The 12,725-nt window shown below is 47.6% G+C and overlaps 1 long non-coding RNA gene across 3 annotated transcripts; it reads right to left on the reverse strand.

The window, feature by feature from the left end:
• Positions 1–371: 371 nt before the first annotated feature.
• On the reverse strand, positions 372–12,233 carry LOC139184662 (uncharacterized). 3 transcript variants are annotated; one of them, XR_011568222.1, is made up of 3 exons: positions 8,084–12,228; positions 6,943–7,762; positions 372–4,132 (listed from the first exon to the last, which is right to left on the reverse strand). It is a non-coding gene; the product is annotated as an uncharacterized lncRNA (long non-coding RNA). The 3 variants fall into 3 exon arrangements; XR_011568223.1 differs by having other exon boundaries at positions 372–7,209; positions 7,538–7,762; positions 8,084–12,214; XR_011568221.1 differs by having other exon boundaries at positions 372–7,762; positions 8,084–12,233.
• Between the last annotated feature and the right edge of the window lie 492 nt (positions 12,234–12,725).

The following is a 12,725-nucleotide window of genomic DNA, read 5'->3' on the forward strand; positions in this document are numbered from 1 at the left end:
TGGTTTAATCCCTGGTCAGGGAACCAAGATCCCACAAACCACGTGGCTCGGCCAGAAAAATAAACAAACAGATAACAATAGGGAGGGATTAAACACTTTGTGCTCTATGCCATCCCTATGTTGCAACCCTATACATCTTTAAAAAACAATATTCATGAAGGAAATTCTTGCAATATAAAGTTATGGAAAAATAGGTTACATACCTCTTAGAATAGCCAAAAATCCAAAATGCTGACAATATTAAATGTGGGATAGGATTTGGAGCAAGAGAACTCTTATTCACTGCTGGTGGGAAGGAAGATGTAACAGCAATTTGGAAGGCAGTTTGGTGGTTTCTTACAAAACTAAACATACTCTTACACACCAGCAAGTGTGTCCTTTGGTATTTACTCAAAGGAGGTGAACACTTGTGTTTATCCCAAAACCTGCACAAGGATGTTTACAGCGGCTTTATTCATAACTGCCAAAACTTGGAAGCAGCCACGATGCCCTTCTGTAGGTGAATGAATAAACCAGGTCCGTATCTGGACAACGGAACATTATTCAGCACTAAAAAGAAATGAGCTGTCAAGTCATGGAAAGACATGGAGGAAACAAATACATATTACAGAGTGAAAGCAGCCAATCTGAAAAGTTCATACACTGTACGACATTCTGGAAAAGGCTAAATGATGGGGACAGTTAAAAGACTATGGTAGCCAGGGTGTGGCAGGGGGATGAGGGATGAGTAGGCGGAGAAGGCAATGGCACCCCACTCCAGTACTCTTGCCTGGAAAATCCCATGGGCAGAGGAGCCTGGTGGGCTGCCGTCTATGGGGTCACACAGAGTCGGACACGACTGAAGTGACTTAGCAGCAGCAGGTGGAGCACAGAGCATTTTTAGGGCAAACAAAAACACCCTGAACAATACTACAATGATGGCTACATGGCATTATCCATTTATCCAAACCCACAGAATGCACACCACCAAGAGTGACCCGTAACAGGCTGAATGAATATGATGCGTCAAAGTAGATTCATTAAGTGTAACAAGGGTACCACCCTGGTGGGGGAAGTTAAGAGTGGGCTTTGCGTGTTCGCTCAGTTGTGTCCGACTCTCTGTGATTCCATGGACTATACCCCGCCAGGTTCCTCTGTCCAAGAAATTATTCAGGCAAGAATACTGGAGTGGGTTGCCACACCCTCCTCCAGGGGATCTTCCCAACCCGGGGACCGAACCCGAATCTCCCATGTCCCCTGCATTGGCTGGCAGGTTCTTTATTACTGCATGTGAGGGGCAGGGGATAGATGGGAAATCTCTATACCATTTGCTCAGTTGTGCTGTGAACCCAAAATCTCCAATAAAAAATAGCTTTATTAAAAAATAGTTTACATGGCTATTTAGACTATGATCTCAATTATGTAAGTATATGAATATATTCATATATTATTGAAGTGAAGAAGTGAAGTCGCTCAGCCGTGTCCGACTCTTTGCGACCCCATGAACTGTAGCCTACCAGGCTCCTCTGTCCATGGGATTTTCCAGGCAAGAGTACTGGAGGGGATTGCCACTTCCTTCTCCAGGGGATCTTCCCGACCCAGGGATCGAACCCGGGTCTCCCACATTGTAGACAGACGCTTTACCGTCTGAGCCACCAGGGAAGTCCTACATTCACATATTATTTTACATAGTACAAATAATATATGCATATATTACTAATTCTATATGCTATCTATATGAATATAACATTTTATATAGACACAAAATAAAAGTCTAAAAGGGAATATAACAAAATATTAACACTTTTAGTCTCTGAATGATTGCATTATGGGTATTTAGATTGTTCTTCATACTTTTACACATTTTTCCTTTTTTTTTTTTTTTTTTTTTACAATAAACACACATTACTTAAATAATCAGGAATAACCCACATTAGAACTCATTTGGATCTGGGGATATGTCTGCCAGCCATATCCTAGATCTGCTTCCATATTCTCTCTTCTTAAGTTGATGAGGAGGAGAAAATTTTAAGTTGTAAATTCAGATTAATGGCAAAGCACCTTCCCCAATGAAACTAAATGCTGAAATCCTGCCTGAAAGTCCTTCTGATGCTAAAATAAGCTCAGAAAAGCATTTGCTGTCCTTCTCCGCGATCCACTGAAGGACGTCATTCACAGTGGGCACCGAGTCAAACCCTCGCTCGTCATCACCGCTGGCTGCAGAGCAAAGAATCTGAACCATTTGGGAGAGGAATGGGGTCAGGGCTTCACAAATAACTCTTTCCCTTAGCTTGCTATAATTATAATACAGGGGATTACTGACAGGTGCAGAACACACACGGCTTTCCCAGTCATTGTCTCGTTTGAGCTTTGGGACCACTCTGGAGAGAAGGAGGCGGGGATACTAGCAGTGACAGGAGTAGTGTATTGCACTAGGAATAGTTAGAGTAGCAGTATACTAATCGCAGTAGTGACTAACATTTACTGACCACTTATTATACGCCGGACATCATGCTGAAACCCTTCATGAACATTTTCCCTTTTAACCTTATACTGTGAGGTAGAAGTGATTGTCCCCACTTTCTAGGTCAATATAGTTAAAGTGAAAGTGTTAGTTGCTCAGTCGTGTCTCACTTTTTGCGACCCATGGATTGTGGCCCGTCAGGCTCCTCTGTCCATGAGATTCTCCAGGCAAGAGTACTAGAATACTGGAGTGGATTGCCTTTCCCTTCTCCGAGGGGTCTTCAAGACCCACGGATCAAGCCTGGGTCTCTCTCATCGTAGGCAGACTCTTTACCATCTGAGCCACCAGGGAAGCCCACAGGTCAGTATACTGCTGCTTAAAAAAGTCAAATGACTTACCCAGGATCACCAAACTAGTAAATGGAAGAAAGTGAAAGTGAAGTTGCTCAGTCGTGTCCAATTCTTCTCGACCCCGTGGACTGTAGCCCACCAGGCTCCTCCGTCCATGGGATTTTCCAGGCAAGAGTACTGAAGTGGGTTGCCGTTTCCTTCTCCAGGAGATCTTCCCAACCCAGGCATTGAACCCAGGTCTCCCGCATTGTAGGCAGATGCTTTACACCTGAGCCACCAGGGAAGTCCAGATAGTAAATAGAAGAACTAGAGTTCATAACCAGTTTTTCAGTCCTCAAGTCCAGAGTGATTTCCACAACAGTTTACTGAGCCTCCTCAACTTTACTTTTGATTTCTGTTGTTAGGAGAGAAGCAAGCGCAGCAGTAAAGAGTACCAGGCTCAGCCCTGGTCTTTCTAGCTGTATAACTTTGGACAACTCACTTTAGCTCCATGTTTCAACATCATCTCCTGTAGAATGAGGATCATAATATCTATCTCCCAAGTCAAGGTTGAACAAAGCAGTGTGTACAAGTGTTGAGCCGAGGCCCGCCCCACAGTAAACACTCAGAAGACGCTGGAACATATCTGACTTTCCTGAACCTTGTCTTTTCACGCAGTGGGTCAAGACCAAGTGAATACAATGGCCTTGGGGGTTAATGCCCAGAGCTTCTAGGCTCTCAGTGGATTCATACTCCCCAACCTGTTCCATGACCTTGGCCTTCTTGAAGGGCTTCCTTCATTGGAGTGGGTACCTGTCATTGGATTGGTGTTTAGGGCTGGGAGAGTAGCAGGAGTGGGCACTTGATTCCTCAGGTACTTTTAAGAAACCCAGGCCTTTGGGACTAAGACTCTTGGTTGAACTATTTTGAGGTGGCCATGTAGATCTCATGCTGATTTCTAAGGGCTGGAAAATAAGGAAACCCAGTTCTTGGGGGAGAATATGTTTCCCTGAAAAAGCCACAGAATGAGTAAATATCAGAGCTGGAAGAGAACTTAAGAATCCACCCTGCCAAACCTGAACTCATAACAATGATCTACCAATAACCCAGAGAAGGAAAGGGCCTTAACCGGATCCCATGCTCCACGTTAGTGACAGAGCCGGGGTCAGATCCAAACCCCCTGACTCTCAGGCCACAATCAGACCTGCATCATTCCTTACAGAGGAGGAAGCTGGGAGCCGGCGAGGGGCCAACAGTCTGCTGGTGGGAGCCCAGGGCCTTCCTGCTCACAGCACCGCCCTTCTGGTGTCTGGTCCAGGGCCTCTTATGTCACCAGGCTCCCTCACCAGGAACTTTCCTCCTGGAATCAAAGAAATGCTGCTAGCTCTCTACTGACAGCCAAAGTATTCTTTTAGATGATAACAATAACCAAGGGCTGCTCTCAGGCAGTAGTTGAGACCTCAAAATGGCAAAATCTTCCAAATTAGGCCACATTAAACTAAAGGAACTAGAAACAACATCTTTCCCATTCCATCAGGCCTAAATTAGAACAGCTCTGAAGAGGATCCTAGGAGATTAGGCCAGCTCTCAGGCCTGTGGGTCTGATTTTCTTCCTCAGTCTCTGCACTTTTCTTGTGATCATTGAGTGTATTGGGTGTATGCGTCAATGCAGCCTGGAATTTGGAACGGATTGCAATCCTTAGCCACATACTGACACCTCTTTACAGACAGGAACTTTGGAATCTTGGCTCTCTGGTCTCATGTTGGGGAATTAGATTATGAATCAGACAAGCTGGGTTCCCCACCCAGAGTCTATCTCCCTTCAGGGTGAAAGGGTCTAGCAGGAAAAGCACATGATCTAGGGCCTGGCTATACCACTTCCAGCCTATGTCATCAGGGCAAGAATCCAGCCCTCTAGGCTTCAGTTTGGACATCTGTAAAGTGAGTATATAATGCCTGGTTTATACATTCTGCTTCTAGGAGGATTAAATCATTCATTCATTCAGCAGAAACATATTAAATACTGATTAAGAGATATCCTAGTGAATAAGATTTTAAAAAAGGGTGAGTACTTCACCCTTGTGGTGCTTACAATATATCGAGTGAGATAGCCAATTAACACCTGTTAATGAGCATGTAAGTAAGCAAGATATTTACAGCCTACGATAAATAGTACAAAGCAGAAGAAAGGGTTCTGTGACAAAGAGAAACTGGGAAACATTTCCTTGGGGTGGTCAAGGAAAGCCTCTCTGAGGATGTAGCATTCAGTCTGAAATCAAAAGAAGAAGCTAGTTCTGCAAAAACTGCAAGAAGCAGCAAGTGCAGTCATGAGGTAGGAAAGGGTCTGAAAGGAGGCAGAATAGGCAGAGTGCATTAAGTGAGGGAGAGCACATTAAGTGCTCCAAAATGAGGTGGGCGATGGAAATGCAGAGCTCTGTTGCCACGTAGGGCTCCCCCCATGGCTCAGCAGTAAAGAATACACCTGTAATGCAGGAGCCAAAGGAGATGCGGGTTCCATCCCTGGGTCGGGAAGATCCCCTGGAGGAGGGCATGGCAACCCACTCCAGTATTCTTGCCTGGAGAATCTCATGGACAGAGGAGTCTGGCAGGCTACAGTCCACAGGGTCGCAAAGAGTCAGACACGACTGAAAAAGAGACTTAGCATGCACAGACGTAGCCGCGTAAGTAGATGGGATTTTCTTCTAAGAGAAATGTGAAGTCCCGGGAGCCTTTTAAGGAGGGGATGGAGGTGAAATCAGAAGCAACCAGGGCAAGAGCACAGTGAGAAGACTGAGTGGCTCGCAGGTGAGAAGGCGGCAGCCTGCACTGGCCTAAAGGCGACTCACGATTGATCTTAGATGTGGGATGTCAAGACTTGCTATTAGATTGGGTGTGGGGTGGGGGAAAGAAAGAAAACAAGAATGATTCCAGGAGGTGGGAGGGAGGTTCAAGAGGGAAGGGGTATATGTATACCTGTGGCTGATTCGTGTTGCTGTATGGCAGAAACCAACACAGCATTGTAAAGCAATTACCCTCCAATTAAAAATAAAATTTTTAAAAAAGAATAAAGCCAGAAGTGAGCGAGTGAGGTTAAAAAAAAAGATGATTCCTAGATGGGAGATCAATGCAATCAGTCATTGAACAAGCATCCGTGAAGCACATAGATGTGCCTTGTTGTTGCTGATAAAGACAGGGGTGAAGAGCATGCTTAGGCAGGCAGGCAGACCAGAAAACAGGCAAATGTAGGCATTCAATTGGGTTTGGAAGATGTTAGGGAACATCTAACTCTGCTAAGGGAAAAGGATCGAAGAGGTCATCCTGGAGGAGGGGAATTTGAGCTGAGTCTTGGAGAAGGACCAGGACTGAGGCGGAGGACTCTGGGGTCACGGAAGAGAGTTCTGAAGTTAACAGGGCAGCAGCAATAACAGTAACAATAAGTGATATTTGTGAAGCCTTAACAGCAAGGTGTTGTCGTTTGTTCACTCAGTCGTATCCAACTCTCTGCAGCCCCATGGATTGTAGCCTGCCAGGTTCTTCTGTCCAAGCAATTTTTCAGGCAAGAATACTGCAGTGGGTTGCCATGCCCTCCTCCAGAGGATCTTCCCAACCCAGGAATTGAACCCAGGCTTCCTGCATTGGTAGATTTTTTACTGCTGAGCCACCAGGTCTTCCCTTAACAGTGTGCTAGGAACTGTTGTAAGTGCAAGTTAAGGGAATTCCCTGGTGGTCCAGTGGTTAGGACTCCAAGCTTTTCACTGCCGAGGCCCCAGATTCAATCCCTGGTGAGGGAACTAAGGTCCCACAGGCCGAGGGGCATGGCCAAAATGATAAAGTAATAATAAAAAGTACCAGTTAATTTCTTTAATCCTCACATGAGAACTCTGTGAGGTAGGCCTGTGATAATCATCTCCACGTCATGAATGAGGAGAGCGAGGCACAGTGAACGCCTCCTCCATCGCTCGCCCAAGGCCACAGCACCTCACACCGAGCTCCAGGTCATGCAGGTTGGCTCCAGAGACCATGTCCCAACCGTGACACGGACTGCCTCTCCCTGGGAGAGTCGGGCACGTTAGAGAGTTGACAAGCGCAGAGAGGACAGGACATAAGAAGGCAGAAGTCAGCGGAAGGGGAGGTAGATGGCATGAAAGTATTCTGCAGACTGGTACGTACCATCCTGCAGCGGAAGATCACCACCATGATGAAACGCTTTGAGAGACCAGGGTTTCTCAGCAGGGTCTCTGGATTATTGGTCTTGGGGGACAGTGGCTCCTTGTGGGCGGGGGCGGGGGGGTGCCCCAACAGAGGGGAACTCCACGGGACAGATACTACATCTGACCCTCAGTCGGGAAGCAGCAGGTTCGGACTCCAGTCCCAGGTCTGCCCCTGACTTGCTCCGTGGTTTCGAGTCACTTCTCAGCCCGTCTTCAGGGTCCCGGTCTGGAAGATGGAAGGAGGGAGCAGTGGGGGGTTCCGAGGGCTTGCCCAGCCTTCACATTTTGAACGACTGCTGTCACTATTGGTGCCCTGCTTCTTGACACAAAAGGAATGTCTGCTTGGAGCCCTTGACTGAAGCAAAAAAGCCACCTCGGATGGCAGTGGCACCTCCAGAAGGCAGGACCCATGCTAGACGAGAAGCCATGGCTGCTGTCTCCCGGGTCCACAGACCTCTGAGTTAAACCCCTCTCCTCACCGCGCCCCACTCCAGCCAGGACAATGGTTTCTACCCTCCCCCTCCTCCAGTCCAGCCATTCCTACCCCTTTTCACCTGCTGGGGGCTGAGAAGCAGTGGCAGCCTCTTAGACAGCATACTTCTGGGGACGCAGCCAGAAGGTGCTCTTGTATCCTGGTCGGTCTTGCTCCGAGTTTTCTGAGAAGCAAATTCTTGGGACCTTTTCGCGTGTGCTGCTCCAGGCTCCATCTGTGCTACTGGTTTGGGTCCACTGCCCTGGAAGAAGGGCTTCCCAGGTGGCACTGGTGGTAAAGAACCCTCCTGCCAAGCAGGAGACATAAGAGATGCAGGTTCAATTCCTGGGTTGGGAAGATCCCATGGAGGAGGGCATGGCCATCCACTCTAGTATTCTTGCCCAGAGAATCCCATGGACAAAGGAGCCTGATGAGCTACCGTCCACAGGCTCTCAAAGAGTTGGACACGACTGAGCAACTAACACTCACACTCACTCACCCTAGAAAGGGCTTCCCTGGGGGCTCAGTGGTGAAGAATCTGCCTGCCAATGCAAGAGACTCAGGTTTGATCCCTGGATTGGGAAGATCTCCTGGAGAAGGGAATGACAACCTACTCCAGTATTCTTACCTGGAGAATCCCACGGACAGAGGAGCCTGGCAGGCTACAGTCCAGAGGGTCACAAAGAGTCGGATGTGACTGAAGTGACTTGGCATGGACACACCCTGGAATAAAAAGTGTTCATCTGGATGCAGACAGAATCTTTCTCCCCACATCTTCTGAGAACAGATTCACGGGCCTGCAAGAGAAGCTTTTCCATCAAAGCAGTACAACCCCAAGTCATCCTGCTGACACAGAATTTTGTAAACTGTAAAGTACTTCTATACGTTGTTAATTCACATACTATTTTTTGCACCTCATAAAATTTCTGAACAAGCTTGGACAGAGGTAAGATTGCAAGATAAAATACAAGATGCTAGTCAATTTTGAATTTCTGATAAACAATGAATAATAAATAGTTTCTTTTTTATAGTAAGTATATCCCACATATTGCATAGGACATATCTATGCTAAAATATTATTCATTGTTTATCTGAAATTGAGATTGCTGCTAAGTCTAACAATGCTGGACAGGGATTTTTTTTTTTTTTTTTTACTTTTATTTGCATTTATTTTTTGAGGCATTTCTTCCTGGGCCATAAGTTTTTGCTTCTTCAGTTTCTTCTGGGGTATCTTTTCCTTTTGTGCAACCTCCTCTTCTGGTTTAGGAACAATCTGTTCTTTTCCAGTCAAGAGCCTCTCAATGTGCCAAGGAGAGTTCAGGTGCGGGTTGATCCGACCGCGAGCTCTGCTAAGTCCTGCGCCTGCATCTCGGGGGCTTTGTTCACCTGGATGTGCTCAGTGATCAGACAACCTACATCTAAGCCCTTAAGTTCAGTATCACTCCTTGCCTCTTGGAGCACGTGCACTGAACATCCAGCATCTTTTGGGGCCACCAACCCAGCGTCCAGCCCCTACTGTTTGGCCTCTGTATACCTTTGCTTCTTTATAGCGACTTCCTTCAGGTACTTGCTGGCTTTTCTGGTATGCATACCCTTAATGGCCTGGCCAATTTCATGAGTGTTCTTAAAGTGAACATGAAGCTCCGAACCTCCTGATTTGCATGATTTTGTGGGGTTTTCTGGGTCAAGTGAATAGTGCACCATTTTTCAGAGGTCACATTCAGCTGCTTACCAAAAAAAGGTGGACAGGGAATATTAACCCCTTTTTGCAGGACTGGGACTTAAAGGACGTGAAAGAATTTATCCAAACTCTCTGAGAGCACCGACTGTGTCTTCTTCATTTGTTAAATTTTAGTATTTGTTAATTTTGTAAACAGGAGAGGTGTATTCTCTTACAGCCAGTGTATCAGTTCTTTTAGTAGTGATCTGAAAGATTTTTGTATCATGAACAGTCTAGTCCTCTGAGAATCTATGCTCTGTGACTGTAGAGCTATGTGTACCGCACCCCTATGTTCACAGCAGTAGTTTTCACACTAGCCAAGGCAGGAAGGCAGATAAACGTCCATGGACAGAGGAATGGAAAAAGAAGATGTGGTACGTATATACAATGGAATACTACTCAGCCATAAAAAAGAACAAAATAATGCCATTTGCAGCAACACAGATGCAACTAGAGATTATCATACTAAGGGAAGTGAGTCAGAAGAAGACAAATATCACATGTTATCACTTAAATGGGGACTCTAAAAAAGTGAACTTACCTGAAAAACAGAAACAAACTCACAGGCCTAGAGAACACACTGTGGGTGCCGGGGGAGGGAGCAGGGAGAGGGCTGCATCGGGAGTTAGGGGTTAGCAGATGCAAACTGTTACCAGGGTGGGCCAACGACAAGGTCCTATTGCACAGCACAGGGAACTGTCTCCAATCTCCTGGGATAAACCGTAATAGAAAGAACACTTAAAAAGAAAGTGTATACATATGTGTGTGTATAACTGAGTCACTTGGCCGTAGAGCAGAAATTAACACAACATTGTAAATCAATTATGCTGCTGTGCTTAATCGTTCAGTCGTGTCTGACTCTTTGTGACCCCCTGGACTGTAGTCCACCAGGCTCCTCTGTCCATGGAATTCTCCAGGCAAGAATATTGGAGTGGGTTGCCATGCCCTCCTCCAGGGGATCTTCCCTACCCAGGGATCAAACCCAGGTCTCCCGCATTACAGGCAGATTCTTTACTGTCTGAGCCACTAGGGAAGCCCAAGAATACTGGAATAGGTAGCCTATCCCTTCTCCAGGGGATCTGCTGGATCCAGGAATCAAACTGGGGTCTCCTGCATCGCAGGCAGATTCTTTACTGCTGAGCTACCAGAGAAGCCCAACTCAATTATACTTCAGTTAAAAGAAAAAGTCCCTTGCCTGCCCTCTGGATGAGCAGCCCGGTCAGGGGTGATGGTGGGACAACCTCCAGGGTGATTCTGGACCAGATTCAGCTCATCTCTCTCCTGACGGACATCCTGGGCTCTGCCCAGTGACAGCTCCCATACCAACGTCCTCTGCCCAGCCAGAGCTGTGACTAAACCCAGACACACCAAAAAGACTTGAGCTTCCGATGATGGAGGTCAGGAGTCTTGATTCCCCGCCAGGCTGTCCACCAAGAAAGATGTCCTGCTGAAGAACTGTAGGCTGGCACAAGCCCTGACCACAGGTCTGCGGTTCACTCCTGGAATGTTAGGGTGCCAAGAGAGGCCCTTAAAAGCATCGAAGTCGAATCCAAACAGTCTCATTTTTCCAGAAATACACACCAAGGCTCAGAGAAGGAAAGAACTTAGTCAAGCTCAAACAGTAAGCTGGCAAGAGGACCAGGCCTGTGTTTTCCCCGGGCTCTGCATTCCTGATTCAGACGATCAGGTTTCAGTGCAAAGCAAACAGCAGGTGTCAGGGACGCAGTGCGTCACCGGTGTGCTGGCACTGCGGGTCACCGAGCTTTAACCCTGGCTCACAATTAGCATCTTAATCCAGTCTGTCACTCCCTGAAGGCCCTGCAGGCCACCGGCTGAGGGTTAGAAATAAAGTCCTATCCGCCAAGGCCCTGAAATGGGAGATGAAATGGCTCACAAAGACGGTCTGATCTAGTTCCTTCAGCCATGCAAAGTCCCTAGCATCCATCCTGGGACCAGTTCCAAGAACCTGTGAGCCCAGTGGGTTTGCAGGTTGGCAGTCAGGCCCCAGGGAGGCAGAGGGAGGTGAATGGGCCAAGAAAGGATGAACCAAGTGTAAAGCTGGCCAGGGTAAGCAGCAGCATTATCTTTCAGTCACTGACAGCTCGAGAAAGGATGAACCAAGTGTAAAGCTGGCCCGGGTAAGCAGCAGCATTATCTTTCAGTCACTGACAGCTCGAGAAAGGATGAACCAAGTGTAAAGCTGGCCCGGGTAAGCAGCAGCATTATCTTTCAGTCACTGACAGCTCTGCTCAGAAGCACTGTTGTTGTGTTGTTGTCCAGTCACTCAGTCGTGTCTGACTCTTGCGACCCCACGGACTGTAGCATGCCAGGCTTCCCTGTCCTTCACTGTCTCCTGGAGTTTGCTCAGATTCATGTCCATTGAGTTGATGATGCTATCTAACCATCTCATCCTCTGCCACCCTCTTCTTCATTTGCCTTCAATCTTTCCCAGCATCAGGGTCTTTTCCAATGAGTCTGCTCTTTGCATCAGGTGGTCAAAGTACAGGAGCTTCAGCTTCAGCATCAGTCCTTCCAATGAGTCCTTCCAAAAGGTTTCAGAAGTATTTACATCCATCTCAAGTCTGTCTCTGTGAGTTTCTGCTCAATGGGTCCAGTCTGTTCCTTCTGCAGACTTGGAGAGAAGAGGAAGCCTAATTCACCGGGTAAATGAAACTGCTGAGTTAGCTGCCCACCCAGGGCCCTCTCCCCTGGCTTACCCCACTTAGGAGAAGGAGAAAGCCGGATAAGGAAGAGCGAGGGCGGCTCCGTCTGGGACTCTTGGGCGGATCCCTCTGTTGCTGTCAGGTCTGAGCAGAGGACAGAACGGCCTTTGACCCTGCCCTCGTGGAGCTGATGTTCTGGTTAGGGAGTTAGACAGTCTGTGGCTAAATAAACAAAGAAGATAGTTTGAGAAAGTGATAGTCGCTCAGTCATGTCTGACTCTGTGACCTCATGGACCGTAGCCTGCCAGGCTCCTCTGTCCATGGGATTTCCCAGGCAAGAATACTGGAGTGGGGGTGCCATTCCCTTCTCCAAAATGACACTGTTAAGAAGAAAATAGAGGCAGGACCGGGGGCAGCATAACCACTTGGAAAAGGTGCCCGATGAGCTGAAGGCTGAATGAGGACACAGAGTGGACAGGGAAAGATCTGAGGAGAGGGAACGGTGCACGCAAGGTCACTGGGGCAGGAGCAAGCTTAGTGTGGTTGAGGAAGAGAAAAGCCAGACGGGCAGGACGCCAAGAATGAGGGGGAGAGGGGGCGGAGATAAAATCAGAGAGGTGACTGTGATCCAAGCCACAGCGTATTGGACTGGAGTAAAGATTAGATCACGGAGAACTTCCCTAGCGGTCCAGCGGTTACGGATCTGCCTGCCAATGCAGGGGACACGGGTTCGATCCCTGGGTCGGGAAGATCCTACATGCTGAGGGGCAGTAAGACCGTGCACCTCAACTACTGAAGCCTGTGCACGCTGCACCCCGTGACGAGGAAAGCACAGCAAGGAGCAGCTGGAGAGCAGCCGCCGCTCTCTGCAACTAGACAAGCCTGCA

Source organism: Bos indicus, chromosome 8 (assembly GCF_029378745.1).
Source record: "Bos indicus isolate NIAB-ARS_2022 breed Sahiwal x Tharparkar chromosome 8, NIAB-ARS_B.indTharparkar_mat_pri_1.0, whole genome shotgun sequence".
NCBI classification, from domain to species: domain Eukaryota; kingdom Metazoa; phylum Chordata; class Mammalia; order Artiodactyla; family Bovidae; genus Bos; species Bos indicus.